Source organism: Salvelinus sp. IW2-2015, unplaced genomic scaffold (assembly GCF_002910315.2).
Source record: "Salvelinus sp. IW2-2015 unplaced genomic scaffold, ASM291031v2 Un_scaffold5882, whole genome shotgun sequence".
In the NCBI taxonomy this organism is placed as follows: Eukaryota; Metazoa; Chordata; class Actinopteri; order Salmoniformes; family Salmonidae; genus Salvelinus; species Salvelinus sp. IW2-2015.
The window spans coordinates 1-7,168 of record NW_019947147.1 but is presented as its reverse complement, the minus strand read 5'-3'; the positions used below and the strand labels follow the sequence as shown (position 1 = coordinate 7,168).

Sequence of the window (7,168 nt, the reverse complement as noted above, 5' to 3'; positions counted from 1 at the left end):
ATCTAATTTCCAGTACCCCCTACCGAAGAGGCAGACTGGAGAACTCACCTGCAGGAGCACCCCGTCGTGATCTGAAAAGAAKACAGGCAACAGCCGACCAGACAACTGACCCAAAGACCTGGATAGAAAAATATAATKAAGCCTCCGCGCAACCCCCCGGGAGTTGCGCCAAGTGGGACCAGCCAGTGTCGGAYTAGTGTGCAGGCCTCCATCAACCAGACCATGGCAAGTCATTAACCCGGTGATGGCGCCTGCACTGCTATCCCCCCCAGCCCTAAATCTATATTAAAATCTCCCCCTATCACCAACTGCCTATTTGTAACACACAGGGGCGCCAGACAGTCCACATCTCCCTCCTGTCTGCCGCCACCTGTGGCCCGTACACCCCAACTAATCTATACCTACAATCCCTTAATGTGACATCCACCCCCAAAACCCTCCCTTGCATAACAACAAAAGTATCCTCAACCTTAACCTCCCTATTCCCAAATAATATCCCTACACCCGAAGAGTGAACCCCCCTATACCCCAAACTGATTCCCCCTTWTCCCACTCCCTCTTAAACCTAACAACATCCCCCCCCATCCCTTAGGTGAACCTCCTGTAAAAAACAGAAATCAAACCCCACACCCTCTAAATAACTAAAAACCGCCCTTCTTTTAACCCTATCCCTCAACCCCCTTACATTTAAACTAACAAAAGTAATTTTATCCATAATGAAAACATCAAACAGAACTACTCAAAACAAAAACAGGAGGCTAAACCGATGCTCCCCTGCTCCATGTCCTCCGACAGGGATGCAAAAGTGATCCCCTCGTCCGATGAATACAGGTCTTCCTCAGTTGAGGCCCTCTGCTCGCACCTAGAGAGACCCTGTTTCCCCCATGTCCCCCATGTCATCTGCCCATGACGCCGGGAAAGGGTTGGGGATGGAGGTTTCCGGCTTCCCTGAACAGCCCTGCGACCCTCCATCCCCAGGTGGCAGAGAGAGTGGAAAGCGTCATGTCCATTTCCACTAGGGGTAAAGGTAGGGAAGAGTCCTGTGAGGACTGGGGAGCCACTTCAACGGCAATGTCTTTTCCCCCATCGGACGCTTGCCCGCCCTCTCCCCCAAGCCTCCCACCTCATTCTGCCCCTCATCCTTCCGCTTATTCCTCTTTTTCTTGCCGACTTTGGGGTGCTGCTCCAGCTCCGGTATCTCTTCCCCGACTGACGGTTCCTTTTCATCCTGCCCGGGCATGAGCATCGGAGTCCGAGGCCCACTCCCCTGCCCTTAACTCCAACACTGGAAGGTTTTCCACCATCTCTACCAGGGCCCCAAGCCCCTCCACCCCATCAAGTGATGAGCCCATCTCCTCCAATCCGCCACCTGCCCTCTCCTCCGGCTGCTGGACAGCTGACCCCTCACCTCCTTTCACTGACGGCCCCGATTCCACCTCCTTCCCGGCCCTGGCACTTGGAGTGGGCGTTGGTGAGGATGGTCTCTCCTGCTCCTTCTCACTAGAACCTGMGTCCTTTCTCTCCAGTTGCTCCCCCACAGACACTCCTCCTTCCTTCCTTCCTGCCGCTGCCTCGGCATATGGCTGCCGACGGGACGGGCAGTCCCGGAACAGGTGCACCCTACTACCACACCCGTGGCACTCCTTCGGCTCCCTACAGTCCTTTGCCTCATGCTCCCCCGACTTACAAAACCGGCATTTCCCCGCACTGCAGGCAGCCGTGACGTGCCCATACTCCCTACACTTCTTGCAAAAAGGGGGTTGACGGGTGTAGAAGAGCATCCCCCTGTCTGAGCCCAGTGAAAAGACCGCCGGGGGATGGAGGAAGCCATCAAAACCTCCTTTATCTGGCTTCAGCAGTACCTGGAACTGGCGGTGGCCATTCCAGAACCCCAACGAGTCCTTCACATACCTCGCCCCCGACGTCACATCACAAAACCTACTCAGGAAAGCCCCTATTGCTATGTCCGCAACATGCGGATTGTACATGTGTACGTTGATAGTCCTGAAGTTTGTCTTTGCCAGGCATGTTATATTAAAAAAGGAACATGGCCTCTCTTCAGCCGCCACCTTGACTCTATCCATTACGACGTCACACATACCTTCTGTGTGTAACYTTACGTCGTATGCCTCCTCCATAGCGTTTCCCTGCAGACACATCACTTCAGGCACTCTTAGCTTCAGGGCCCCCATCAGCACGGTTCTTGCAAACTAATCCCTTGGCATTCTTATTTCCTCTTCCTTCTTCCAAGCAAATCTGATCGTATTCTTCAGTCCGGTCCTGGGGACCGACCCAGCGCTGCTATTATTCGCCATCTCCTCACGGAAAATGGCGGGAAATCCACGTTCTCACCGCAACAATTAGAACTGGAATTCTCTCTTACGCCCTCCGGCCTTCGGCTTTTGACTTAGCGGGCTCTGGGGCACCTCAGTACCGAGCTTGATCTGAGCCAAAAGGCCGAGAAGCGATAACCCACAAATGGACCCCTGCACCCGCCGGGCACCCGGGGGTCTCGGCAGACTTTGGAGGTTTGGCAAAAGGTGGCTCCTCCTCCCCACCCACCCAACCTTTCCCTGGCGACAGACAGACATGCGAGTGTTTGTTTTATTTTTTTTAAAGTCGCCAATGCGTCTTTAAGTCACTAGCTCTTTACGCCTAGTGCGACGACTATTTGTTCAAAGCCCGGCAAATARGCCAGTCGTCGGGCTTGAACTCAATTGCCCTTAGCGACTACTTMGAGTGGAAAAATACACCGGTCCGATTCTAAGTCAAATGCATGAGCAAAAAGTCTCTGCGGCGGCGGCGTCATCATCTCTGTCACTTTCTCTTGAAACAAGATATACCGGGCTCTGCCAGAAGCAAAGCCCTTCCAAAAATACGTTGAACTCGTGAGTGTTCCTCTCCATGGAAGTCTTTAGTAAAAGGCGAAAGTGTAACGGCTGTCCTCGCTGACAGACGGAGAGGACCAAAACGCAGAGTGGTTAGTGTTCATTATTTAATGAAAGTCAACAAACATTTCAAAATACAAAACAACCAACAAACGTGACAAAACCGAAACAGTCCTGTGTGGCACAAACACTGACACAGGAACAAACACCCACAAAACACACGTGAAACCCCGGCTGCCTTAGTATGATTCTCAATCAGGGACAACGATTGACAGCTGCCTCTGATTGAGAATCATACCAGGCCGAACACAAAATCCCAACATAGAAAATCACACATAGACAAACCCACCCAACTCACGCCCTGACCAACTAAATAAATACAAGACAAAAGAAAAAAGGTCAGGAACGTAACAGAAAGGCTTGTGCGTAATGAAGAGAAACCAGAGTCGTATGGAAGTCAGAGGTTGGGGCCCGAGACACACTCTGTGCACTCTAGGCCGGGATCTCGCGGGTGGTCACCCAACCCACTCTGCCAACTTTTCGAGGGCTGTGTGTGGGTAAAAAGTCAGACAGACAGACACACACACAGACACATTCCCTCACTCACTCACTCACTGACTATCCTGGCCAACGTTTTTTTTTTTAAGTAAAATGGCGGGAAACGGGGGAACCCCGACCGACGGGGACGCCATCTCCACTCCTGACGCTCCCCCGTCGGTCACCAGATTTTTTTATTTTTAGAAAAAATAATTTATTACGTTCAATACCATTAATTTTATCAAAATCATATTTTAGCAATCAAAATCAAATAATGGCATTATTTTAAATCTATTTACAAAATCAATCAACAAACAAAAATCCTCAGGGGAGCATCATCCCTCCCCGTCATACCTAACCAATACCTTTCCCTATCTCCCCGTCCCTAATCTATCCCCTTAAACTATCTAAATCAATCCCAGCCCTAATCCCCCCTTCCACCTCTCCCGGGCAGCATGCTGCCCCCACTTCAACTCCTCCCCRTCAATTCTCCTTCCACCCTCCTCACCTTCCCTTCCACCCCCCAATCTTTCCCTGTCTTGACCAAGTTCTGCCTGGCTTCCCACAGCCCCCGCTTAAAGAGACTCATGAGAAGCCAGAGCAAAAACCTATCCCTATCTGTACCCCTCGCTCTCCCTACACCTCTCTCTAACCTAGCCCAAGTCAACACAAAATCCCCTCTTACCATTCCTAACAACACCCGTGCCCTAGCCCATACTACTCTGGCAAAGGCACAGTCCCAAAAGGCATGGCGCACAGTCTCCTCCCTGCCACAAGAGGATCTTGGACAGGTGGGGGATCGCGCCAAACTATGCCGGTACATAATAGAACGCACCGGCAAGCACTTGTGGAGGCTCAACCAATTCAGGTCCTTGAGCCTGTTGTCCAGGCCCCGCGCCTGCACTCCCTCCCAGACCACTTCCGAGATACCCACTACAGGCGTCGGACTCCCTGCCCARCTGACCTCCTTGTACAGGTGCCTGTGGTCTAAACCTACTCGGGCGACTTCAACCTCGGGGTGCGCACGCAACCACTTGGCCGCATGGCCAAAGTGCCACGGCAGCTGTTCCGCCCGAGGACCCGTGTTAGACCACACCATTACGCTTCTCGCCTGATACGAGAAGAACACCCGCAGGAGGTAACCGGACGGGTGTATCACTGGATGAGCAAGCTCTGTCAACAAAAATTGCGTCCAGCTTGAGGGGGAGATGTGGTACTCCCCTACCTCCCTCCCCGATGGGACAGAGCATGCATGCCCTGGCGACCCACTCGTACCTGCCACCCKTGTTAGGATTTATGTTTATGCACTATAGCCTGTTAGCATATTGTTTGAAGATGAATATTGTTTTGTTACACACACACACACACACACACACACACACACACAAACAATACAGATGGGTGTAGGTGTGTAAGGACTGACCAACACAGGCCATAAAAGCTGTGGTCAGTCTGGAGAGGGGAGGGGTGGATCACTCTAGGCCAACCAGGAAGGTTGGGAGACTGATCAGTACCATATTAGGAATTGTTTGAGTGAAGATTCAAGGGGGAGACAAGACGGAGCTAATCTACCCAGCAACCAGATGTGGACAAAGGAAAGCACTCAGGGACTTGGACCAGTCCGGGTGCCCCCAAAGGCAGAGCAAGAGTCTGCGCTCAGCCTCTACTGTGATAGGCCAACAGGCGCGTTGGAACTATGTCATCACGGTATAAGAACAGCTGTTTACGTACTTCCTGCCAGTTCTCTGATCTAGCCTGCGCGGAGATACAGTGAACCCGTATATACGAAAATTGCATTTACCATTTATCGTTTGAGTTTAATTTAAATACTTACAATATATTCAGTGACTCAATCACATTTTGTCCTGATGCCAGATTTGAACTGACGCAAATCTCTTTCACCCCACATGAACTGAAACACAAGCCTCACTAGAGGCCTCCTCAGACAAGCCGGCAATGGGTAGATGTATGCCAAATACAAAAGAGACGGCAATACATCCACCTTGAGAACCAGAACCTTGCCTATAAAGGACAAAGACCTAGCCCTTCCTCTGTACCACTGCGATACCCATATTCCAGTTCAGTGTCGCTGAGCCGGAGGTCTCAAAATGGACCCCGAGAATCCTCAACTTGACGGAAGACTTAGTGTGGTTAAGAACCGCTCCCGACGCTCGGGTGAAGTCCCCAATAATGGCAAGGGACCTTGTCAGGCACGAGTCCTTGCAAAGCAGCAGGGAAGTGTCATCAGCGTACTGCGTCAACTTAACACGCAAACCACCGCTTCCAGGGATCAACAAGCCCTCTACCCCTTTTTCTGCCCTAATGGCAGCCCCCAGAGGCTCCATGTACAGAATGAAAAGGAGTGCCGAGAGCGGGCACCCCTTCCTGACACCAGACGAGATGTCAAAAACGTCACCCAAGTGACCGTTTACGCTAACTCGGCACCCCACTCCGACATAAAAAGTACGGATCCATCCTATAAACTTCTCCCCAAATCCTAATTCTACCTAACACCCTGAATAGAAATTATCTATTCACGCGATCAAAGGCTTTCGCCTGATCTAGCGCTGCTACCATTAAAGGCAGACCTCTTTCTACAACCCAAGCGACACCGTGCAAAGCGATCTTCTATACGCTACATGTCCCGTGCCCGCCGGASGGACAGGGATTCAGCGATGGCCTCTTCCCTCTTCGCTCGCCGCTACTGAGGGYATCCTGGTTAGTTTCTTTTCCTCCGCTTAGTAATATGCTTAAATTTAGCGGGTTGTCTGATCTGAGGTCGTAGTCAAAGTGAATTTAGTTTGGCCGGGCGCCCGGGCTCACCTTCTCAATTCGGTTCAGGTCGGCGTCGGAGCTCCGCGGCCCAAACCTAAACCCGAGCGCTACCCCGAGAACCACATGCGTAACACGGGCAGCTGGAGAGACAGAGTCCACCGGCAGCCACGCCTGGCCATGCGGGGAACGTGGCCGCCTCCCGCCGAGGCGGGAAGGGAAAGGATGGGCGCACGGGGGAGAGGAGAGAGAGCCGAGGCTCCTCCTCAACAATCCCACCGAGCCGTCCTGGTCTGCACTTAGGGGGCCTGCGACTGCCCCAGCCGCGGAAACCCGGAGGTTCCGATTGATGGCAAAGCGACCCTCCGACAGGCGTAGCCCCAGGAGGAACCTGGGGCCGCAAAGTGCGTTCGAAGTGTCGATGATCAATGTATCCTGCAATTCACATTAGTTCTCGCAGCTAGCTGCGTTCTTCATCGACGCACGAGCCGAGTGATCCACCGCTAAGAGTTGTACTCTTGTTTTTTGTTGTACGCAGAGGCTAGTTGCTAGACGGAGTTGGGGAGGTTGCCCTCCTTTCCCCCGCCCGCACTTCGCCAGAGCGAGAGGCCATAGTTCACAGACAAATCGGTTTCAGGTTGGGGGGCCTCCGGGTGCTCCCCCGCCGCTGTCGCCGAAGCGCCGGGAGGGCTGGGGAGACATTAAACCCCRGCCTGCGCCGGGGCGTGAGCCCCCTACCCTACCCAACCCACAGCAGAGTTTGGTTTCTGGAGCACAGCCCCATGCCGGCGGCTGGCAACCCGTTAATGATCCTTCTGCAGGTTCACCTACGGAAACCTTGTTACGACTTTTACTTCCTCTAGATAGTCAAGTTTGATCGTCTTCTCGGCGCTCCACCAGGGCCGTGACCGACCTCGGCAGGGCCGATCCGAGGACCTCACTAAACCATCCAATCGGTAGTAGCGACGGGC

The 7,168-nt window shown here is 52.8% G+C and overlaps 1 non-coding gene across 1 annotated transcript; it reads right to left on the bottom strand.

The window, feature by feature from the left end:
- Positions 1–6,555: 6,555 nt before the first annotated feature.
- On the bottom strand, positions 6,556–6,709 carry LOC112078566 (5.8S ribosomal RNA). Its single transcript, XR_002895718.1, has one exon. It is a non-coding gene; the product is annotated as a 5.8S ribosomal RNA (ribosomal RNA).
- Positions 6,710–7,168: the final 459 nt, after the last annotated feature.